A 25626-nucleotide genomic window follows, 5' to 3' on the forward strand; every position below is an offset into this window, starting at 1 on the left:
GGACACACTTCCTTAATTAGATCCTGAGAACCTTAAAACATTGTTTTTTAAAAAGTGTGTTTGTATTATTGAAAGAAAATTATCTTCCCTTCTGACAAATAATATGGACATCTGTTCTTCACAGGGGTGTTCCCAGCCTTAAAACCATAACTGAGCATTTCCCCAAATTACTCCTGCTGCATTTATCACCTGCCCTTACATTTTTCCGATCTTCCACACATGGGAAGGCAGACTAAATAACCACAATAACAGCTTCTGATACCATGTCTTTGAAGCAACATCCTTCCACCCTTACAGGTTTCCTAAATCTGAGGCAGCTCTGCAGAGAACGAGTGGGTACAGTGTGCAACTGGGGAGTGAAGCTCCTCGGATCAAGAGGGAGCAGCTCGTGCTGTTAGTTCGGGAGTCTCCAGCCTTGCTCCCCTGCTGTGCATCACTCATACCCAAGCACGATTTCTTCCTGAGGCAAAATCACACCACTTGCTCTTTGCAGATTAGCACTTGACCGTTCAATCCATATTTCTCTGCTTCAATTCACCAAGCAAAGCCAAGTACTTTGGGTCTTTCGGTCACCCTAAATCCTGGCACTATTAATAACAGAAACACACTGCTGTTTTTTTAGTTTTGTGGACTGTTTTTCTAGCCTGAGGATTTTGGGGCATTTCAGCAAAGTCGAAGAGAATTGAGCAAAGGCATTATTTTTGTCCCATTTCCAGGCAGAGTGGCAGAGAGCCAGTTCTCAGAATTCTTCTGAGAAGCCAATTGATTCATGCTTGTCTCAAGTCCCAGCATCCTTGTGAGAAGCTGTCAGAGGGCAGCCAAAATAGTACAATTGCTTCACCTACTGCCAAACACTGAGATAAAAGGCCACTCCATTTCAATCATAAACAAAACCAGGGAACTGTCACAGAGCAAACAGCCTTCCCTGAAATTCAGATTGCACCCAGAAGTTCACCAATCAGTTAGTCATTGCTGTAAATTAACACAACTACTCAGCTCATCTCCGCATCTTAATGAAACTCTGATGCTTTTCTACCAGCCTCAGGTCCTATGGATCGGTTTGACCCAAGGCAACATTGGTGAACTGTACAGTGGAGTGGAGAGTCATGTTGAAGAAGCCTCCCCGCAAGATCCTTGGCAGGTCCTACTTTAAGCCAGGCTTGAAGGTGTCCTGTAGCTAATACTGCCAACTTTCCACTTACATACCTGGCCAGTGGCAGGAGCCATGCAAGCTGCCAAAATGGGAGGGAAAGAAAGAGCAAAATGGAGAACACCACAGCCTGGGTTTCTTTTGGCTTTGCAGTCTTAGAAACCAGCTTGTGTCAGATACAGAGAGAAATGGGACTGTAATTTAGACATGTTCTTTCTTTAGGTGAACTAATTCACCTGACCATATTTCAAAGCATCTTTAAGAAAACAATATATTGGTATATTTTCACTGGAAAAATTCTACAGAAAGTCTGACAGATAATTTAGCAGGACTCCTTCATTACAAGTGCTTACACAGCAACTAAATTATCCACGGACTCTCAGACAGCCTTTCAGCCACACAGTGTTTGTACAACACTGGTAAACACACTTATGTTCAATTTACAAGTAGATAAATCAAGACCTACTATCTTGGAAATAAAATCTAAGAGAAGCAGTAGAGCAAACAACGTACCCCAGCTGGGTTCATCCCTGGTTTCTCACTACAGAAAGCCTAGACTGTGCACACTTGAAGTTTTCAAGGTTTTTGCTCAGCCACGAGAGCAAAGCACACCATTCTATATAAACTGGAACTCTTTGATAACCACTCTGCTTGCCAGACTAGAAGCAGTTACAGAAAGGCAGAAAATAGAGGAAGATGATAACATTAAGATAGTTGGGAATGTATTTTTTATTTCACAGAACTTTCATGCTTCAGTGCTGTTCCATCAGATACCTGAGGGAAAGCATGACTTTGGTCATGTTTTGGACTGGCTATTCATCATGCCTGAAATTCATCACTTGGAAGTAAGCTGTATCAGTTCACCAGCACAGCTTTTTTTCTTTTTTTCTTTTTTTTTTTTTTTCCCCCCAGCTGGGATATTCACTGTCTAATTAGTCAGTTGAATTATTTCACTAATGGGTTCAGTGAAGGCAAGAACTAACAAAAGAGAAGTGCTGGAAACACACAGCCCCAAGCGAAGGCAGGGTAGGGAAACCTGAGCAGGACCACTCCTTTCAAGAGCAGTTAGATGCTCAGCAGTTAGTTGAGCAGAGGAGCTCAACTCATCTTATACAACTTCAGCGTAACTTGAATATCATTGCTGTCCTATGCAGCCAACATGGAATGACACAGCTGCCCAGCACAGCCTAAGATAGATGCCTGAATTGCAGCAGCGTGAATGTCTGAAAACCATGTGATGGCTCATGGACCATTTCTATTGTGAATTTAAAGCAATTGTAATGTCTGAGACAGTTTCTTCAATGCTCATAACTGAATTCAAATTAAAAGCAACAACCAAGAGACGCGAGCCTAAGCATCTCTGCCTGAGGCAGAAGAACTGATATATTAACTATATGTTGGTGGAACACATAGTACCTCAGGAAATGCATTTGCTCCAAAACACATTAAGACTGTCAACAATTTGGCTTGGATGTTTACAGCATGGTACACAATACAAAATCATTACCATGCCACAGTATGCAATAAAACTGGGCTTTAACACTGACAGTAATGCTATAGGGAGAAAAGGTACATGGCCAGCACCTAAAATAAAAAAGTTCCCAGGTTGGAATCGCAAGGGATTGTTTATGTGATATGAAAAGGTCAGATTAGATTGCAAGGTTCTTTCTGGCATGAGAAAATACTGTTTGATCCTGCTGCTTATAATCTGTTACCACTGTTCTTCGTTTCTCCATCACCTATGTACACACACAACATGTACGTTACAATGCTGTCCTCATACACACCCTGTCCACCACAGGGAGTCCTTCAGCCAACAGAGTCAGAACTGCCTGCAGAGCTCGGCATGAATAGTGTAAGAAACAGACCTTGGGTACGGACAAGAGCTCTGCTGTAAAGGCAGCTCAAGGCTTTGGCAATCAAAATAAATCTTGTACTACAAACTGGGGCTTGGCTACATCTTTTAATTAACCAAAAGGTCTATAGTAAAATAATTATTTAGTATTCCAGGACAAAACTTGCTTTTTCTACTTAAAGCAACATCAAAGAAAGAAAAAATCAAGGCCTAAACAAAAATGCAGTGCATTTTCTGTGCAGGAGAATAAAATTTGCTGCTCAATAGCATAGAATACAACTAAAGTAGAGGTAAGAGATGCATTCAAAAGACATCTCTATGGGCAAAAGTGACATCATCCATAGTTAAAACAGCCACAAGCTATATGGTATGTGAACTATTAAATTCATGACAGCAGTATACTACTGACTGCCCAAAGAATACATTTCTCTCTCTAGGAAATTCAATAAATAACTGCCCATCTCAAAGGTTTTATATGTTCCTGTGAAAAGCTAGGAGTAGCTAATACCAGTGACATGGTGGTAAACTAGAGAAGTCCTCCAGTAACCTATAGAAATCCTCCAACTTCAAAAAATGCCCTGTTAAAACTATTGGACTCATTGCCACAGAATGTCACGAATACTACATTTTAGATTAGTTTAAAAAGCAATTAAATAAAATAATGAGAGAAAAAAAATCTATTTGGGGCTATTAAACAGGATAATACCAGATCTGGCTTAGGAAGTCCCTAAGCAGAAATTGCCAGAGCCTGGGAGATTACAGGGGCAAAGACTGTGCGCTTGCCCTTGGCCCAGCGCTCCTCCCTAGGCATTTTTTACTGGTCACTGTTGGAAACAGGATACTGTGCTGAGTAGAGACAGTAGAGACACTCTAATGCCAAGAGCTCACAAGAGATGGGCAACTCAATATTATGCTGCTTTAATATGCAAACAGCCAGATTTGGTTCTTGTATACAGTGTCTAATGAAGACAAGGGAAATTGTGTGTCTGCTACCTAGGGGTAGAGTTCTGCACAGCTGAGAAGAGAAGCACACTTTGGACATTTAAATGACATCTTTTTGCTACTGCATCCAACCTATTATGCTAAAAATTTCACCAACAGAAATCAGTACATGCAGTGGATGACAGTTTTTTTGAGGCAGGTGGGGTGGTTTTTGTTGTTGTTTTGAAAAAACTAAACAAACTCATTGAAGCCAAAACAAATCAGAGCCCTCAGCTAAAAGAGGGCTCCTGGGGGAGCCCTCCCTCCCCCAGGCCAAATAGTTTGGCCTCCTGATAAGAGAAAAAAGTGCAAATTCTCAGTTTGAATAAATGATGCTCAGAGACCACAAGATAAAGCTCATGCTATATTAGAAATCTGTCGTGACCAATGCTCTGGGAAACCACTCAATCTGTTCTCTATATGGTTTGACTCCCTCACCAAGGGCTGGAAGCAAGAGAACAAGCCATACTGCTGGGTGTGAGGCTAAGTGCTAGGTCCTGTACCTGGGCCACAACAACCCCATGCAACGCTACAGGCTTGGGGAAGAGTGGCTGGAAAGCTGCCCGGCAGAAAAGGACCTGGGGGTGATGGTCAACAGCTGGCTGAATATGAGCCAGCAGTGTGCCCAAGTGGTCAAGAAGGCCAATAGCACCCTGGCTTGTATCAGGAACAGTGTGGCCAGCAGGAGTAGGGCAGTGATCGTGCCCCTGTACTCGGCACTGGTGAGGCCGCACCTCGAATACTGTGGTCAGTTTTGGGCCCCTCACTACAAGAGAGACATTGAGGTGCTGGAGCGTGTCCAGAGAAGGGCAACGAAGCTGGTGAAGGGTCTGGAGCACAAGTCTTACGAGAAGCGGCTGAGGGAACTGGGGTTGTTTAGCCTGGAGAAAAGGAGGCTCAGGAAAGACCTTATCGCTCTCTACAACTACCTGAAAGGAGGTTGTAGAGAGGTGGGGGTCTGTCTCTTTTCCCAAGTAACAAGCAATAGGACGAGAGGAAATGGCCTCAAGTTGCACCAGGGGAGGTTTAGATTGGATATTAGGAAAAATTTATTTACGGAAAGGGTTGTCAAGCATTGGAACAGGCTGCCCAGGGAAGTGGTTGAGTCCCCATCCCTGCAGGTATTTAAAACACGTGTAGATGCGGTGTTTAGGGACATGGTTTAGTGGTGGACTTGGCAGTGCTAGGTTAACGGTTGGACTCGGTGATCTTAAAGGTCTTTTCCAACCTAAACGATTCTATGATTCTACGTTTTTCACTGCTCTACAGCTCAGCTCCTTGGAAGCTTATCTTCCCCACTGGCTTACTGCTTTAGTGACCTTGAAAACATAGATAGAGATAATAGAAGCAGAATACTAAAAGGATTATTGCTTTTATTATCCTACTATTAGGAAGCTGATTAAAAGCACATATCCTTTCATAGACTACCCTGGGCATTAGCACTCTCAGCTTTCTTACAAAAGGTCACCGGACAGGATATTAAACGTAGCCTTAAGTATTGAGCACTCTTCACTTCCAGCACAGGTGTCCTTCTCATGGCAAATGTTGTAGGGACTTGTCTGTCTCTAGCCCAGGAGTCCTTTTTTACTTCTTACTAAAACACAACAATAACAACATGGATTTTCATAAGAACATCACTGGCCTCCTAAAGAGCTAAAGAATGGTGGTGGGTGACATAGTTGCATAAGTAGCTGCAACTTCAACTGCAGGATTTCTGCCAGATGCCTCGTTTGTGATTGTCCCTATGAGCAACTCCACCAGGCACCAGTGAAGACATGCATGAGCTGGCTTAGACCCCTCAACACTTTCCTGCTGAGTGGCAATACAAAGCCAAAATAACTGTGTGAGAACCACCAGAGATATCACCTCATATTTTCACAATGCCAAACTAAGTGCATTTTACAAGGTCTGAAGATAGGGCCTTTAGTATTTTCCCATGATACTAGCAAGCTGCTTTCTAATGTCACGCCTTATGTAGCTACCAGCTGCTTTGGCATGAGGTAGGATCTCCTAATGTCTCCTCCTACCATGTGGAAATGGCAGGGCATGAACCATGATGACACTCAATGTAAAACAGATTCTCCCAAACCCAGAAAGAGGTCAGACAGGGAGAATACGCTCCCTGTACAATAGCCTGTACAAATTACCAGTTACAAAATCAGTGTATTTAAGAATAGATTGCAGTGGTCATCTCCCTAAGTACGTGACAGTTTTATTGCATGGTCACACATCTCCTTTAATATAGTAGTTTTTATTTCATACCTGTTTTGGGTAGCAATGTATATGCTGGAACACCAGGGCAATATGGTGTTTAATTGAGGATAAGAGCAGATTGCCAGATGGACACAAATAACTCACAGCTGAAGCTTTTTTCTCTGATGCCATCTACCTCTACTTTCAATACATCACTGCTTTTATGGAAGAATCCCCCACAAGGTTACAGAGCACCATGAGTCAGCGTCATCGCTCAGAATAAAACCAGGTGAGGGTCAGCTGTTTTCCTGCTGTTATTGGCCCAAAGAAGTGAAGGAGTCCTGCTTGCTGACAGTTGTTACACAATGGAGATAACCCATCTTTCTGCAGTCATTTGCGGGTGTCAGGAGAAGCTAAGAATAAACCAGGAAAAGCCTCCGGAAAGGTCTGCTAAGAAGTGAGCTGAAAGAAACATCTCTCAAGATACCATGTGCATACCCTCGCTTTATCTGAAAACACATCCTTATGCAACCTCTACTAGATGACTGCAAGTCATAATCACATACTGCAGTTAAAATTACTGATTAACCTATCCAGGAAGTGTTAAAACAAGCAGAGGAAAGTAGATGTTAGGAACAATAGTTACATCCCTGTTCATATAGGATACACTAGAGTTGCTAAGCTTAAGAACTTGCTAAGCTTCCCTTCCTGCTCATTAACAGGAAGTTATGAAGCAAATTGCAGAATTTTAAATCCTGCTTATCCAGAAGCCCGATAAATTAGGATTTTTTTTTTTCTTTCTTTCTTTTAATAGTTTGTCTCAAAAGAGCTACAAAAAATATGCAAGCTTATCCAGCAGAGAAAGCAGGTCAGCATTGACCCCCGTTCGGAAGGAGAGCTGGTCAATAAAAAGAAAGAAGCCAGTTAGGATGTAATTGGGCACTCCTAGTCAGGAAGATACTAGGTAGAAAAGAAAGGAGAGAAGAAACATGATTGTCTAAGGACAACTAGTCTCCCCAGCAGAGACTGGGACAAATCTTCTGCTGTTGTGAATGAGATGCATTTCATATCCTTGCTTGCAAACTGAGGAAGCATGCTATGATCAGACCCTGGAAATTAAAAAAATAAACCTGTTCTTGTGCCAGCTTTAAGCTTCTTGTTTTCCTTGTTAATAAGATCAAGAAATTTCCTTGCAAGAGAAAGCTCTATAATTCTGTAAACTTATGAAAGTTTGTGAAAGTCAGGATTGCTGATTATCTCCTGAATTAATGCTGAAGCTTTGGGGCAGTGTAGCAGCTAAATTAGTACTTAAACTGTACATACAGGTCAGGATTCAAAAAGAACTGTTAATTCTTCTGAGACATGCAAAGCAAGCCTACTATCAAGGTCTTCAGGATAAACACAGTAGTCCTGGGTTTGGCTGCACTTACTCTAAGCACAATGGAATTGCAGCAATACAAAAACTGAGAGAACAAGATTAGAAGGAAGCCCAGGTAATAAAGGGTCATATCAAATGAAAAGCTGACCTTCACTTTGTTGCATTTGAATTTTTGCCAAAGGAAAAATTTGCAATGCCTTTCAAAAGAAAATGTAATATGTAATCTAACCCACATGCTCTCCAAAATCAAAGGTCAATAATATTAATTGTACCTTTTTACATTGCACCCAAAAACCTGAATATACTGAATCTATTGAAGTGTCTAATACCAGCTAGAATCAAGAACAGCAGAAGCCAAATTTGGATGAAAATATCTTTTCTGGAAGTCACCATATATTGGCTTCATGCAATATTATCAAAATACCTATAGGTAGAAGAAGCTTTTAATTCAATGCAGCAGTAAAGAGTTGCAATGAAATTTATTTCCAAGGAAAAAACCCAAACAAGCAAACCTCTGCTCAGCATAAAAAGCAACAGTCTTTGTAGTGGAGCAGAAAGACTCATCCTCTTCTCTCTTTTCAAAGAAATAAAGCTCTGTAAATGCTGAGAACATTAGTAATCTGAACCCTCTCGATGTTCTGATTGACTTGGCCTCGCTATCGGCAGGGAGGTGGAACAAAGGAAGGGCACGAAACGAACCTGAAACTCAGTAGCCCACTTCCAGGCACTACTGTTGGTACTAAAAAAATCACTGGTAAATATTTAGCTCATTCGCTTTTACAGTGGACAAGCAACAGCTATTCCGCAGACCATAAACTCTTAAAAAGACAAGAGAAAGAAACAACCTATCCGCACTGCTGAGCACAGACACAAATCAAAGGAGAGTAATGAGGTCTGACTGCATGTTTCAGGCATCATTTATTGAGCTGGGTACAAGTCAGAAGGATGTGATTTCTCTGGTAATGGGCTTATTGTACCTAGGACCTGCTCTTTGGCAAAGCAGAGCACTGCCCAGATTCCCTGAAGACTTAAACCTAGCCATTTCATCATTTGAAGGCAGGGCCTGTACTTCCTTTGTTCTGTTCTAATAACACAGCTGGTTCTACGTACCTGGTGATAAAAAAGAAACTGGCAAACCTGTGGGTGTTATACAGAGGAAAAGGAAAAGGGAGGAGCATTTCCAGCTTGCTTCTGTTCCCTAGAAACACTGGTTTTCTACTACCATTGCTTGGCAGAACACAGAAAACTTCATATAATGAAGCAACTAATGATGGGTCAACAATATGTGTAGCCTGAGAATAGGATGGGAACAGAGAAGGAACCTCAGATCAATCTCACAAACATCAGAAATGGGTTGTGTAGATAAAGAAGCAAGAAATATTATGTTTTGCTGGATTTTTCCTTGCACTAATCCACACTGTTGCCTGGAAAAGAAAACTCCAAGTGTTCATTGTTTCTCTTTGGGTTTAATGAACGACTCGCATACCAGCTAAAAGTTTTCAGTATCACTCCACTGACGGACGAGGACTGGACCCATTGCTTGCAGGTTTTTGTTCCTGCTCCATATACTGCCAAAATTGTGATGCTGCAAGAAGTTTCCCCAACCAATTTCATATAGATATTCCTTCAGCTGCAATTGCTTTAGAAAAGTCCAAGACTATATATTTTTTTTTTATTTTATTTTTTCTTTTTTAGGATACAACTAAGGAGCACTAACTAGAAGTGATCAGAAGACACTATGGTTTGTCTATATTAGCCAGGTATATCTAAGGCTTTGGCACTTCATTTTAACTCTCGGGTTTCTGAAAGGTGAGCCTCAAACTGCTGCTGCATGGTTCAGTTTGTACAGAAAGTAATCACACAATAAAGAATAAGCTGCAAAGAGATATGGATAGAGTTTTAACATTTACAAAAAAAAGCTGGCCTCATGTTTTTTTAGCCATCATGTTTTAAGAAAATTTGCTGCAAATAATAAGAGCAAAGTCACTGCCCTGTATACTTAGGACTAGGTGCACAACCTGCTTAGACTTGGTTTGAGAGCATATCAGGAATAGGACATGTCCTGTTTTATGATGAGCATGTTTGGAATTCAAGGAAATTAACTTTTTTTTCCCCAAAAATTATCATCCTACATCTGTATTTGAATCCACAAATGGTTCCTGATAGAATAACACGTTGATTAAGTCATCAAACAAAACGCTCTCTGGCACTGGTAGCAGCAAGGCAGCAGCTGTTTCTAAGAGCAATTGTACATCAAGTGAAAAAGCTGGCAAGCTTCAAGTTAACATTTAGCTATCTCACCAGGTTATCTTTTTCAGTAGCAAGAAATGTGGAGTCAGCAGGAATTTTTCTACTCAAAGTACACAGAAGGAAAGGAACCTCTGCCTTTCAATTCGTTATTTAATATACTTGATGCAACCCTTATGTTCACAATCTGTAGCTACACTGAGAAGCATAAGTGATCCAAAAGCTCCAAGGACCTTAATCGTTACAGAACATGCAGGAGGAACTTATTGACAACAGTAGCAGTAATTTAAATCTGCTGGTGCTTTCGGAGACAAATAGCTCTATAAAATCCAGCTGGAGGTGGCTTCCCTTCCTCTTGGTCTCTGAACACTGATGCCAGGACATCCTAACCTACATCCACTGGATGATTAGCAGGGAAGTTGGTAAATCCTGTAGGTGATCACGTGGAACACACTAGTAGGTTAGGGGAGCTTTTTCTCTCCTGAGAGAAGCACGAAGCAATTCTACTGCAGCCATCACAGGGAGAAATGCTCCCCCAGAAACAACCTGTGTGGTTCTTCACAGCATTTTTACTGCTAGACAGCAACCATGGATTTTTCATGGAAATAGCTACCCTCTGCAAAATTACAAATCTTCACTATCAAAATCTACAAGCAATAATGGGTTGGTGCTGTTAAGGCTTTTTTGCTTCTCCACCAGAAAGTTATTTTCTTATGAATTTTTAGACAAATTCTTACAAATCATTCCCACCCCTGCCAGGAGAGGAAAACCAAATGTTTTCCTTGAGCAGAACTTGCATAACAGCCTCCACATCCTCTTTAATGCCATTTCTGGAATAAACATCTTTTAAAAGTTTGTTCTTTGATGGACTTGTCCAAATACCAGGAATCTCTCAAAGAACAAGAGAAGAGTCTGCCTTTTGAAACACTCACTGGTTACCTCTGCTGCCAATGACAGCCCGTTATCACTGATTCTTGTCCTACCTGTTCTCGAGAAGTCTCTCTCAAAGTAAACGCTGGCCAGTTGGATCTGCTGCTCCCCAAATCTCTACAGAATCCAGGACTTGTTGACAAAACTAGCAAGCACGCAGAGTGCTGGGGCAAAAAACATCCCACCTCTACCTGCATCAGAGGAGGATGTGCTGCAGCAGTCTGAGACTTCACAAGTCTCCCATCACCAGTGAGACCCTCCTGGAGTCTTGCCCTTTTGTGCAGACCTCTGTCTCCCTGCTACCTGCTACTGTGTCGCTCAAAACATCCTCCACGATTGGTACCTACCAGTTTTTTAGTCTGTAAAAATTCAAAACACTTTTCTGGATTTTAAGGGACAAGGGTTAAAAATCAAAGAGGCTTAAACATTAAAAATCAAGATTAAAGCATTAAAAATCATTAAAGCATTAAAAATCAAACATTAAAAATCAAGAGGCTTAAAGACAAGACTATGAAAAGGCAATAAACCATCTTTGCTGTAATTTTTTAGATTAAGTCTACAGGAGCTTTTATGAAGCTAGTGAAAATCTTCTAGAGGAACCTTTAGGGCTCATCAGTTTAAAATTATTTTCTTCCTGCTCCCTCCTCACTAATATTGCTCAAAAAACAATGCTGAAAATTGTTGTCAGCAATGTAATCCAGGCTGTGAAAGACACCGAAAAGGCTTCTATGCCTACAAGTTGCACAGCTCCTCAAGGCACATCACTTTGTCTCCTTGTTGTATTTTTCCATGTTTTTAATTTAAAAGGGCAGTAACCTTTATCGCATGAAACCAAGACGGCAAAACATTAGATCTGATATGTGTGCTGGGCCTGGACTGCCTCACTGTGAACTACAGGAAAAAGTGCTGCCTTGAGATTCCCCGAGTTTGAAACAGGAGAACGCATGTTACTTGTCTCCCTGCTTCCAGCTCAAGGTAAGGTTTGCCCCATGTCTTTTTTTCCACATAGCAGCCCACAGCAACCAAGTCAGGTGAGCAAACCCCTGCAGAAGTTTGCCCTAAATAGCATGTAACTGTTGCTGGACAGCAGCGAGCATCTCACCAGCACACCTACAGGAACTTGATCCTTACCCTAATACTTATGCTTTCAAAATATTATAAACAACTGATAAACAAATAAAAAGCAAAGCTAAAAACCACACAGCCAAAACCTTGGGATTAACATTGCAACTGTAGACCAGCCTACCATTCACTTTGCTTTTATGCAGTATTTCACCCCAAATTTTATGTTTGCCAGTAAACTTTTCAAAATAAAAAGCAATTTTATTTGTGTTTGTGCAATATCCAGTACCATGGGACCTTGCTGGTTGGAAGGTACAAAAACTGCACTGTTAAATGTGTGTTCCAGAACACAAATAAGTATTTTTGCGTTCGCAGTAAGAATGAGGAAAAACTGTAAGATATGTGCCTGAAGTTTGAGATTAGATAAAAGTTCTAAGAGTCACTATACATATCTAATTAGCAGAATGCACAGAAACACTGATCCACTGATACTTTATGAGAGAGTGAGAAACTTCTGTGTTTGAGTGAGATTACCTAGAATTGGCACATCTGGAGGGCACAGCAGGAGACCAGTGCCATGCCATAGGCACTGGTGTGTTCCCAGAGACACCCATAACCTGGAGCATGCTGCTGATTGCGTGGGCTGGCAGGCAGGGGTGTGCAAGCAAACAAACACTTTTCTGGCCCCTTCTTCCCCTTCACACAAGAGAGCAGAGACCTGGGTCCTTCCCTGCTCCAGAGGGAGGATGTACAGAGCTGGGAAGGCAACACTTGCTGCCCTGCCAGCAGCACAGCAGCAATGTCTTCCTCACTTCCCAATGGTTTTAGCTGCATCGGTCTGCAGGGAAACGCCCAGAAAAATGTCTCTGCTCAATGTTCAGTTCTGCAGTGTCAACCTCAAACTACAAAGCACTTCTAATGCAGGATCACGGAAGAGGATGCAAAACCAGCTCAGTCCTGTAGTTGCAAGGAAGAAGAAATGCTGGCAATAATGGAAAGGCATCATCAATATTATTGTGATAAAATGTTTGTAATTACTACACTGGCAATTTTTCCAAATGGGCTGGCTTAGAGACAGGTCTCTTGCACTGATTACTAAATTATCTTCTTTACAAAGGTTTAAGTGGCTCTGTTTTCCAGATGAATAGCTTGAAGCCACTTGGTTCAGAGCTTTAGTCCCCTGAGATTCACCTTGGACAGTAAAGAAATGAGACAAATTAACACTAAATTATTCTGTGTGTGAACCCAGCAGTGGTTTGGCTGATGAGACCACTTCAGGTAAAGTACCTTTCAATTTAAAATAAAGACAGAGGTGAACTGGGGCTAGCTAAAAGTTACAAGAAGTCAGAAGCAGTATTTGCTAACAAAGCATTTTAAACCAAGTAAACCTTCCTAAAGAGAATCTTTGGTTCACCTCATCACATCTCATCTGGGAGAGCTGCCTTGCCAGGCAAATTAAGGGCAGTGGGCTGGCATTGGCACTTTCCCAATCTAGCCAACCCAGCCACTGCCAGACTTCTGGACTGCCCTCTCCCCCTCACCTGCGCCCAAGGAGCAGCACTGTTTCTATCCAAACATACAGTAATACATTTGCCCAGCATTTACTGACCAACACTTACTTTTTTCTTGAAAGAGAGCACCTGTGCTCAGGGAGGGAAGCTCTTTGCAGCTGCCTGCACATCTGGCGCGTGGTGACGCAACGCTGCTGGCAGGGACCAAAGCAGGGAGAGGCCGTCAGGGAGCAGGGCAACTATCTCACTCTCACGCGGTACCACCTAGATGCAGGTTTCCATCAGCCTTTGCTAACACAGAAAAGGTGCCAGGCAGCACAGCAGGAAACAGCAAAGTTCAGCCCCTCTGGTAGCTGCTCCAAAGAGGATTTGAGGCCAGTGTATGGTGACAAGCTAGGAAAGTTTGCTCCGTCTGTGACTCAGGGTCTTGCTAGCATGCCTTCAGTGGGCTCTTTTCGAAGCACTCTGCACTTGTGGATGACACTGAGCTGAACTGCTTACCAGGGAGGAGAATCAGGTACACCAGGGAGACCTTTGGAGGAAGAGAGAGAGAGGAATGAAGAACAATGTTCATCCTTGAAATTTGAATCTATCTGTGGCTTCCACACAGTACATTTCAAACATCTCAATTAAATTAGTCCATTAGATAAAATCCTATTAATCAGATGACTTGGTCAGCTGTGGCTTACTCAGAATTTGTTGTGGTTTTAGTATTTTATCATAAAACATAGTTCTGGGTAATTCAAACCTCACAACATCAAGGAAAAATTGCCCACAATTAACAGCTTCAAATATGAGCAGCTTTCATCACACAAACACCAGCAAGAGCTCACACCACTCTCCACTCCACTTTACTTGTTTATTTAGTCTCGTTTACATCTGAATTTCTTCTCTGGGTTCAACTGATGCAAGCTCATGCTTATTTGAATTTCTCTTCTGCAAACACAACAAACCAGCTCCAGCCAGGAAGCTTTAATCCGTCACCAAAGTTTTTCAGCAATCAGACCCCTACATGTTAACTTTGGTAATTAAAGTAGCACATCTGACAAATTAGCAGAAGGGAATATAATGGTATATTTCTATGCAACAGGGAGAATTTCTACCTTCTGCAGTCACTGGTGGACTATCAAAGCCAGTATAGCATGACACATGATGTTGCAGCATCCCTGGGCTAGAAAAGTAAGTAATCTGAGTCACCCATGAACAGAAACAAATTTAAAAAGTCATTAAAAAGCTACTAAACCTCACAAAATTAAATAAATACATTAATTAATTAAAACCTCTATGAAACACCAGAGTTGAATTTTGCTGTAGTAGTATCACATGGTTTTGGAAACTGCCCTTCAGTAAACCAACCAAAATTTGGCATGTTTCCATCTCCGCTTATTCTCCCTGGTTACGTCTACAGCATCATCACACACCCATCTGAAACATCAGAAAGAAATGAAAAACAGGATGGAGGGATTCAAGAAAAATAAATACTAGTATCTAGCTTTCATCCTGTTCTTTTCATTCATGAATCTCAAACTCATTTATCCAAGACAGTGAATAGTATCCTTTTGCAAGCGTGAATTGTAGCCATGAGCCACTACATGTATCATGGAATACAGCATGGCTGGCAAGGGGAGTCAGTCCAGCACGGGAGTCCAGGCCAAAGAAGAGCATGATAGTTTGAGACACTGAGTACCTCTTGCTCCAAAACATCACTGCTGCACGGCCGAAGAAAATAAATGACAAAACTCAACAGTACACCCTATACACTCACGCGGACCCCAGAGCATCGAAGCAGCACCAGCCAAGGCTCATTCTGCTAAGGGCCGTACAGGCATCCAAGAAAGATGGAAATCTCTGCCCAAGAGTTTTCTGTGGTTATCTAACGCAATGCAGAAGTGCTAAATGAGTGGGAAGGAGGAGGAGAAGCAACAGCAGTACAAGGAAGGCCGTTAGCAGATGTGTGTTGGTTGCAGCACACAGTGTCTGTGCCACCAAACCAGCCCCAAAGCAGGATCGGCACAGAAATAAGAGCATAGTGGAGGCACTGACATCTATAAGCATGGAAAATGGGAAAGTTACTGAATGTAATTGATCTCAGCTAAACCACTGACATACTGTCATATCAATATACCAAGTACCAACCCATCAGTGCTCTTGGAAGAGGGGAGAAAGCCAAGCGTGAGGCACAGGAGACTTGCACAATGTGTTCTTGTATAAGAGGATCCTGTAATGGAACAGCCATTGCATATTCTTGACTGTGCATCACTGTCTGTTTCTAAGTACCACAAAATCTCTGTCTTTAAAAAGTCCGTTTTCCAACAAAAGTGACTCTGAACTGGCAACTCTCCTTTACCAGGCCACCCTACAAATACAATGTAATTTATACTGCATACAGATCACAAATCCCAGTGAAGACTTTGCTGTGCTACTAGTTTGAGGCTGAAGGCACTCACCTTGGTGACCATCTCAGCATGTGATAGCTACCAAGATCAGCCTATGAACAGAGAACAGACTGCAGCAGCTGCTCTGAGGCTAAGATGAGTGACAAGCCCCCAGCCTTAAGCATCAACACTGCACAAGGCCTCCTCTTGTATCTTTTATAAAATGACCTTTCAGGAATGCAATTTCCAAAGTGACTAGTCTTGTTGGTGACACACAGCTAGGGGAAAAGGAGAATTTACAGTGATTAGAATAGATCAGATTTATGGAATAACAAGACAGATGATGCAGTGAAGCAAGGAATGAAATGTAATGAGGCCAAGAAAGAATTAAAGACATGCTATATCCCAGCCTAAACAGCAGTGTACAAATAGACAGGAAATACAGCCTAAAACAATTCACGTAATGTTTAGTAGCATCATAAAGGAAAACCACAAAAGATCTTGCAGCTTTTACAGACTTCATAGTACAGAGTAAAAACCAATGGAAGACCGTAAGGCAAGTTAAGAAGTACTGTTGAAACATCTCTATGAAAGACACAAGGAGCCTTTGAATCTCAGAAGCACTCATTGCCTCACTGGAAAACTTGAGACACTGCCAAACAGATTTCCAGAAGGTTCAAACCCAATCCTGGAAGATTTCATAGATATCAGGTTATTTGGGCAACATTAACGTTTTTGCAAAATGAAACCTACAGTTATATTAAATCATCCTAAAGCCTGTAGGATCTGATCACCTTTAGGTATGTGACTGATAAATGCAATAGGGAAAGTGTCTCCCAAAATGAAAAAGTGTAGCAGGGAATAAAACTGGCTTTGAGGAAAACAGGAGTGAGAAGCCAAGTTTGAACTTGTCCCTGAAAAAGCCTTGGCAGTCTTTACTCGTGGCTGAACCATATTGGAGAAAGTGCTGTGTCAAAGGATATACAGGATTACCAAAACAATATTGCTGGGGGGAATATTGTGGTAGATTTTAACGTGAAGAATTTCTTTACAGATAGGAACACCCTTAAGATTGTAAAAATGTTCTTCATGCAGGCTTATACTTCTACTCTGAAAACATTTACATACATGCTTAACTTTATGTGTGCTGACTAATTAAAATCAACTGGGATAATCATGTGTTTCAATGTAACATGCTAAGCATTATAAAAATCAAGTGGATTGTCATGTTGGTATGTTTTCATCTCTCTGGTTCACTATATATTTTTTGCAGTTGTATTCAGGGTAATGGGAAGAACTGCAACTAACAGAAAGCAAAGAGACAATGTAAGATTTTAAAATACTGTCAGAAGTAACAAAATTTTTCTAAACTATCCCTTTTACTTGAGAGCACGCATTTTTAAAGGCCCTCTGTACATACAACGTTATAAAATATTTCCTCAAACACAGCAACTTATTAGCTGTATTTCTGACTAGTTTCTTAATTGGGCTCAGAAGTAAAATTATCATTCAGATGTTAGCGGTTTTGCTGTTCAACATCTAATCTATTTTGAAAGCTTAAACAAATTCTATAAATATTTAAATTAAATATAATCTGCATTTACTTAGTGATTTTAATTAAGAATTAAGTTGCCGTTCCACTGAAATGTGTAAATGTTTAACGTCAGTGCAGTCGCAGGATAGTGTCAGGGCATTTAAGATTCTGTACCATTATTAATACATTTTTCAGTATCTTGCAGGCTGAGTTTAGCACTGTAGTTGAGCTGCTACATGACTACTCAGAATCATCTTTGAAAAAACCCAAAAAACTAAAAAAAAATTTGAAAACTTAACTCAATTTTAAACTGCTGTGACTGAGACACAGAACAGGGGTTTACTCAGTTTTGTTCCATTTTTATTTCTACTTTAAGCCCAGTTTCTCCAGACCTTCCTTCCACAGGCAAAACTCTGAGCCTATGACTTTGAGCCCACTGGATTTCTTCTGGGTCTGACGACAGAGCCTCATGGAGATTTATATGGCTTTAGGAAGAAAAGCCACCTATGCTGACTTCATGTTATTCTTTTAAAACAAGTGAGTTACAATCCTGTTTAAGACAAATATGTATTCCTTGTGTGAGGGTACGATATCTGAATCCTACCCATGGACACCCCTGGTACTAAGTAAATCAAGAAGACCAAAGGGTAGCCCGTCCACTGTGGAGCATGTCCGCAGCACACTGAACCCACGCCAAGGATGCCCATTTCAGAGCATCCTCCTCAAGCTATGTGTGCGTGCAGGAGGCGGAAATGTCCGTGGTTACTGAACCGGGCTTCACCGGAGGGCACTGCGAGCTACAGGCTGTGTGTGGGAAACACAACCTGATGAGACATGCGATGAAGCTGGCATGCAGCTGTCCACACTGCAAAACGCAACCCTGCAGAACAGCGCAGTCAAACTGAATGCACCCGCGGCAACCCCTGTGTGTTACTGGATATGGCAAAAACATGCGTCTGCTTCCTCTGCAGGAAGGAAGGGCCTTATGCCCAACATTTCCAACCCTACTGTGACACAGCCAGAGAAAAGGCCTCCCATCACAAACATGTCTGAGAAGGAAAAAAATACATAAAAGATGCAAGACACTGGACAGCAACAGATTAGATGCCTAAAGTCCAGGACTGAGAACAAAACCATTACAGATATTTAATTAGAAAACTAGCTATTAAAGTAGACTGCAGTTGCTTAATAACAGTTTGTCAGTGAACTAATGTAACTGTTGGACAGAAATGGGGACAATACACTGGTGACAGATCTTGGAAAGAAGTAATTACAGAAGAACGATCTGCAAAGGCTATAAAACTCAGATTCAATTGCAAGTCTTTTTCTCTCTTAGTCCACAAACAATTTAAAATGTTTCTTCTATTTGTTCTAATCTTTGAAAGTATGACTGTGTAGACTGCAGTTGCATTTTGACCACAATGTAGACACTGTACTGGACAACTTTTCCTCTGCATGGCTCTGCACATTGGTTTGAGGGAAAGAGCCAAAGGCGGGGGGACAGGCTATGCCTGCCCCTTACCCCAGAACTGCTTAAATGCGATTGAAATGGGAATAACAAATAGAACCCAAAAAAACAGAATGAAAGAATATTTAAACCCAGTTTCAGTAATACTGGATGTTATTAACTTAAGCAAAGGAAAATTATTTGACAGAAAATAGCTTTCAGTTTTCCTCTGAATGGCTTCATGGCATGTAAGAAGATAGTAAGAAGACAGCTGCATATCTCCAGAGGCTTGATTTAAAACCTCTAATTCATAACCAACAGCATACTTGGTGATCTAGAAAAAAACAACCCACCACAAAACCCCAACCCAACACCCCCCAACAGAGAAATTCCCACACACACATTCACAAGAGGGCAGAAGATTAACTCTCATTTTGATCATTTGATGAGGATGAGAAAGAGCACAATTTTGACAAACTGCATTTTCTCCAGTGGACACTAAGAAACTCAGAGTAGCACAGACCAAGAGACCATTTTCAACCTGCCATCCATCTCACTTCAATCTGTTATACCGATTCAACTGGTGACATCCGAAGTCCTGAGGTATGAGCACATCGCTGTTTCCTCATTAAAAAGCCAGCATGGGCAATTCTGGATATGTAGATTTTATGGAACACTCTTAGGAAAGAAAATAGAATAGAGCAGAGCAAAGAGTGAATGATTAAGCTTTTTCGCAGCCAGAAAAAGCAGACAATAACATTCTCCACCACACTCGAATTTTCATCCTGTGGAAGTTGTCCCTGGGCTGAAATTAAACTGGGTGCAAAGTGGCAGGTTCTCTGCCAGCAAGGTAGGGTAGAGCAAACACATTAAAGCCATAGCAATTCTATACGGCTTCAGCTTTGCACTCTGTCATTTTCCTTTTTACTGCAGTCCTTTGCACAGAGAACGAGACAGATGCAAGCACTGCCTTTCACTCTGTCCCTCAAACACTTCTCCTCCGACATTGTCTCCAATTAGCATTCCTGTTTGTTATCCAATGTATCACTTGTAATAATTTTAGCGGAGTCAACCAGTTCCTCCCCAAATGAGAGGAAGGTTAATGATGCTCTCTGATACTGTTACGATATGCTTTGCATAAGAAAGGGAACAGATTTCTTAAATAACAGGAGACAACATTCTGTTCCTGAAATGCCTTAGAGCAGAAGACATCCCTTCTTCACCAGTGAGGTTCAACTGGACTGCCCACATTTTACCAGATCAGGAGTTGCTTTCTGTCCCTGATGCACAAGTACCCTGTGGCCAACAGAGAAGTGGCCCAATTGTCTTTAGCCTAGATTCTTTTCTGCAACAGAGCAAAAAATTGTCCCCTGAAAAGATGGGGCCAAATCCACTAGTGACAAAGCTATTTACATTGGTGCACTGCCAGGGTTGTTTTCTCTATTCCCCTAGACCAGATATTCAGCCCAACAGCTCAGGCCATGAACCACGTACCACCCCCAGCCCTGGGACTGGGTGGGTGGAGGGAAGGGGAGCTGCTGCTCTGGAGTCAGGAAGAGTGAGAGTGGTGTCAGCTCCCCCCTTCACATCCAAAGCAATGCATGCTAAACCCAACTTCAGCATTTAAAGAGCAGAAAACATTAGAGGGAACACTATGCAAAGCAGAAGTATGATCTAAATAGACGTTTGACCTAGGAGCCATTGACTGCAGCCAAAACATTTTAATTTAAGTAACCAGTGTTAACCCTATTGTATAATCCTAGTTACCTGTTAATCTTCCCCCAAAGAAAAAGACTGATTCTGATTGCCTGGTAACAGTTACCACTGGTTGTGTCATTACAGTAACTTCAATTTTTTTTTATGCTAATAGCACACCATGGTTAGCAACTATACTTTTTCCTAATTTTTACATTTCTTATTTATTAGATGATTAATTTTACCTGCAATTTGTGTCAAACTGCTTTTGGATCGAAGCTGGAATTCAATTAACAATACAGAAAAAAAGTATTTTAATAGGTGCACTGGCTACAAAAGAAAACATCAAACATGATCTGCATTTAAATGAGAGTCATCATATGAAGAAAATTATCTCCATAATTAGTGACTTGAGCCAAACGTGGCTGATCATAATATGATCAAAGGGATAGAAGAGACCTCACCTCACCTATACCTTGCCTAAGAGAGGTCTGATGATAGCTACTCTTCTGAACTAAAATGGTCTGCAATTAAGCATAATTTCATGTGTTTAGCCAGAGAATTCCCTGGGTTGTAGCCTTCTTTACATGTTAATAGGCAACATCTAATGCTTAAATATTGGTTTTATGTAAATGTAAGATATTATGATGGGTTTAAATCTTAATATAGAAACGATGAGATGTCATTTTAATTCTGAAGTGGATTATTTAAAATGTTTTGATTTCAAATAGAAATACCAGGTTTACAGAATCACAGAATTGTATAGGTTGGAAAAGACCTTTAAGACCATCGAGTCCAACTGTAAACCTAACACTACCAAGTCCACCACTAAACCATGTCCCTAAGCACCTCATTCAAATGTCTTTTAAATACCTCCAGGGACGGCGACTCGACCACTTCCCTGGGCAGCCTGTTCCAATGCTTGATAACCCTTTCAGTGAATTAAAATTTCCTAATATCCAGTCTAAACCTCCCTTGGTGCAACTTGAGGCCATTTCCTCTTGTCCTATCATTTGTTACCTGGGAGAAGAGACTGACACCCACCTCTCTACAACCTCCTTTCAGGTAGTTGTAGAGAGCGCTAAGGTCTTCCTTGAGCCTCCTTTTCTCCAGGCTAAACAACCCCAGTTCCCTCAGCCGCTTCTCATAAGACTTGTGCTCTAGACCCTTCACCAGCTTCATTGCCCTTCTCTGGATGTGCTCCAGTAACTCAATGTCTTTCTTGTAGTGAGGGGCCCAAAACCGAACACAGTATTCGAGGTGCGGCCTCACCAGTGCCGAGTACAGCGGGATGATCACATCCCTACTCCTGCTGGCCTCGCTATTTCTGATACAAGCCAGGATGCCATCGGCTTTCTTGGCCACCTGGGCACACTGCTGGCTCATCTTCCAGTGGCTGTCAACCAACACCTCCAGGTCCTTTTCTGCCAGGCAGCTTTCCAGCCACTCTTCCCCAAGCCTGTAGCGTTGCATGGGGTTGCTGTGGCCCAAGTGCAGGACCTTGCACTGAGCCTTGTTGGACCTCATACAATTGGCCCCAGCCCATCGATCCAGCCTGTCCAGATCCCTCTGCAGAGCCTTCCTACCCTCAAGCAGATCAACACTCCCACACAACTTGGCGTTGTCTGCAAACTTACTGAGGGTGCACTCGTTCCCTTCGTCCAGATCATTGATAAAGATATTAAACACAACTAGCCCCAACACATAGCCCTGGGCAACACCACTTGTGACCGGCCACCAACTGGATTTAACCCCATTCACTACAACTCTTTGGGCCTGGCCATCCAGCCAGTTCTTTACCCAGCGAAGAGTACACCCATCCAAGCCATGAGCAACCAGTTTCTCCAGAAGAGTGCTGTGGGAAACCGTGTCAAAGGCTTTACTGAAGTCTAGATAGACAACATCCACAGCCTTCCCCTCATCCATTAGGCGGGTCACCTTGTCATAGAAGGAGATCAGGTTGGTCAAGCAGGACCTGCCTTTCCTAAACCCATGCTGGCTGGGCTTGATCCCTTGGTTATCCTCTACATGCCATGTGATGGCACTCAGGATGATCTGCTCCATCAGCTTTCCTGGTACCAAGGTCAGGCTGACAGGCCTGTAGTTCCGGGTCCTCCTTTCCGCCCTTCTTGTAGATGGGTGTCACATTTGCTAATCTCCAGTCAACTGGGACCTCCCCAGTTAGCCAGGACTGCTGGTAAATGATGGAAAGAGGCTTGGTGAGCACTTCTGCCATTTTCTTCAGTACTCTCGGGTGGATCTCATCAGGCCCCATAGACTTGTGAATGTCTAAGTGGTGTAGCAGGTCACTAACCATTTCCCCCTGGATTATGGGGGCTCCATTCTGGTCCCCGTCCCTATCTTCCAAGTCGGGGCGCCGGGTACCCAGAGAACAGTTGGCCCTACTATTAAAGACTGAGGCAAAGAAGGCGTTAAGTACCTCAGCCTTTTCCTCATCCTTGGTCACTGTGTTCCCTCCCCCGTCTACTAAAGGCTGGAGGTTCTCCTTAGCTCTCCTTTTGCTGCTAATGTATTTGAAGAAGTATTTTTTGTTGTCTTTTACGGCAGTAGCCAGATTAAGCTCTAGCTTGGCTTTGGCCCTTCTAATTTTCTCCCTGCACAGCCTTGCTACACCTTTGTAGTCCTCCTGACTTGCCTGCCCCTTCTTCCAGAGGTCATAGACTCTCCTCTTTTTCCTGACTTCTAGCCAAAGCTCTCTGTTCAGCCTGGCCGGTCGTCTTCCCCGCTGGCTCGTCTTTTGGCACCTGGGGACAGCCTGCTCTTGTGCCTTTAGGACTTCCTCCTTAAAGAATGTCCAGCCTTCCTGGACTCCTTTGCCCTTTAGGGCTGCCTCCCAGGGGACTCTGTCGACCAGTCTCCTAAACAGGCCAAAGGCTGCCCTCCGGAAGTCTAAGGTGGCAGTTCTGCTGACCCCCCTCGTCACTTCTCCAAGTATCAAAAACTATCATTTCGTGATCACTCTGCCCAAGATGGCCTCCAACCATCACATCGGTCACAAGTCCTTCTCTGTTCACAAACAACAGGTCCAGCGGGGCACCTTCCCTAGTTGGCTCCCTCACCAGCTGTGTCAGGAAGTTATCTTCCACACATTCCAGGAACCTTCTAGACTGTTTCCTCTCTGCTGTGTTGTATTTCCAGCAGACATCCGGTAGTTGAAGTCCCCCACAAGAACAAGGGCTAGCGATTGTGAGGCTTCTTCCAGCTGCTTATAGAATATTTCATCTGTCTCCTCATCCTGGTTGGGTGGTCTGTAACAGACTCCCACCACAATATCTGCCTTGTTGGCCTTCCCCCTGATTCTTACCCATAGACTCTCAACCCTATCATCACCATCATTAAGCTCTAAACTATCCAAATACTCCCTAACATACAGAGCTACCCCACTGCCTCTCCTGCCTTGCCAATCCCTCCTGAAGAGTTTATAGCCATCCACCACTGCACTCCAGTTGTGCAAGTCATCCCACCATGTTTCCATGATGGCAACCATATCATAGTCTTCCTGGCGTACAATGGCTTCCAGCTCCTCCTGCTTGTTGCCTATGCTGCATGCATTGGTGTAGAGGCACTTCAGCTGGGCTGCCATTTGTGTCTCCTTCATAGAGGAACACCCCTTGTGTGCTTTGAAGCGTTTCACTGGTGTTTCCCTCTTGGCTCCTATTGCCTCAGTATCCCCTAGCTCAACTCTGTACAACTTCAGCTATGCCCCAGTGTAACCCACACATCTCAGAGCCACAGGCTGACTGCCCTCGCTAGCACCCGCTCCCTCTAACTGTGGCACGTTTAAGTTAAAAAGACCAAAAAAAAAACCAACCCAACAAAAAACCCACAACACTTCACGCCCCCTGGAGATGGAACTGATCTGAAGGATGCAATCAACAAGAACGAGCACAGAGCAGATCCAAAAACTTAATCCTCAATGGCACCAAAGCAAATGGGGCAGGAAATGTAGTCCAGCACCCCCACACAACCAATTCACAGGAGCAAAGGGGTCTTACCCAAAACAGGAGACAGTGTCTGGGCTGAACAGGATGTCGGGCACATCTCAGCTCATCACCAGGCTTAAACACCCACTCCTTCAGTCTCTGTTTTTCATTGGATCCCACTGACCTGCTTGCCAAAGTGGGAAAACTCTCCACGCGTTACTTGCCCTGGCGATTTTGCCACGTCAGTTTTGCTCAGCATCACAAATTTGACCCATGCTAGTCTCAGGAGGGTCCAGATGCTCAGCAAGGCTCATCCCCACACACCAGGATGTCATCCCTCTAGCTGTCAGTGAAGCCCGTAGGCCAGCAGATGCAGGGCAGCCCAGCAAAGAGCTCCTCACAGCCCCATCCAGCAAAGCACTCCCCCTGCTCAGGTCTGAGCATGCAAACCATCCCACAAACCTGCTGGCAGGTTCGCCCACGTGCCCAGCTGAACCCAAGCCCTGTGACAAAGACGGTCTGTGAGCTCAGCTCCCTGGTGCTATGGCCATGGTGCAGGCAGCTGCAGTCCTGCAAGGTTTGGCTTAAGCTTCGAGCTTTAGTTCAAACAGGAATTAATTCAGGGAAGCCCTTAAAGATCCCTCTTGGCTTTAGGATCTCTTAAAGCAAGCATAAATCACTAGCATTTTGTCTTGGTGCCAGGCTTTATACTTACTTTGTGTTACCATGGACAACTGCCAAAAGGGAAGAGAGAGGAACTCAAGTCCATTATCCATACTTTATTTTTTCATGATCTTCCCAGAAGTCATTGCCCACACTGTTCTGATGCACCTTTGCAGTCCTCATCCAAGTCGCTGAAAGCCCTTGCTGCAGCCCTGGTATATCTACAGCTTTTAATCCTGGGTGACAGCACTGCAGGCAGCAAAAAGAGAGCTGAACCTTGAAACAGTATCACTAGGAAGAACAAATTCCATGTTAGCTTGCTCTTTTCTTCACAGAATGACACGCACTGTCCAAGCTGCAGACATCATATAAGGTACCAATTCTGAATGTACGCAAAATGGAGGAAGTGGCATTTCTATCAGCAGGAAACATTTGGGTTGAATTTAAGACAACTGTTTAGGAATGATCAAGTGTACTTACCCCAAGAGTTCATAGTCACAAGTCTAATTTTGTCACCATCTAAAATTTACTGAGCCATTTCTACTAAAATGCTTATTTCTGTCCCTTCAGGTGGGACTCACCAAAATAATTGGCCGAGTGCTCACAGAGGGGTGAAGAAACACACACCAGGGCCTCCGTTACAGCCACTGCCTTTGCAAAA

The 25626-nt window shown here is 42.8% G+C and overlaps 1 protein-coding gene across 29 annotated transcripts in view; it reads right to left on the minus strand.

The window, feature by feature from the left end:
* The window catches only part of HTR2C (5-hydroxytryptamine receptor 2C), a 186649-nt gene that overhangs the window by 71616 nt on the left and 89407 nt on the right, over window positions 1-25626 (minus strand). For 21 of the 29 annotated variants that reach the window (XM_072877422.1, XM_072877421.1, XM_072877416.1 and 18 more), the window contains one exon: window positions 13416-13839. The exons of 6 other annotated variants lie outside the window; for them this stretch is intronic. The gene's annotated coding sequence lies outside the window, so the exon portion shown is untranslated. Of the gene's footprint in view, window positions 1-13415; window positions 13840-25017; window positions 25215-25626 lie in introns of all 29 variants that reach the window. 2 more of the 29 variants (XM_072877414.1, XM_072877410.1) reach the window with 1 other exon arrangement.

The sequence above is a fragment of the Ciconia boyciana genome, chromosome 12, assembly GCF_034638445.1.
Source record: "Ciconia boyciana chromosome 12, ASM3463844v1, whole genome shotgun sequence".
NCBI lineage: Eukaryota > Metazoa > Chordata > Aves > Ciconiiformes > Ciconiidae > Ciconia > Ciconia boyciana.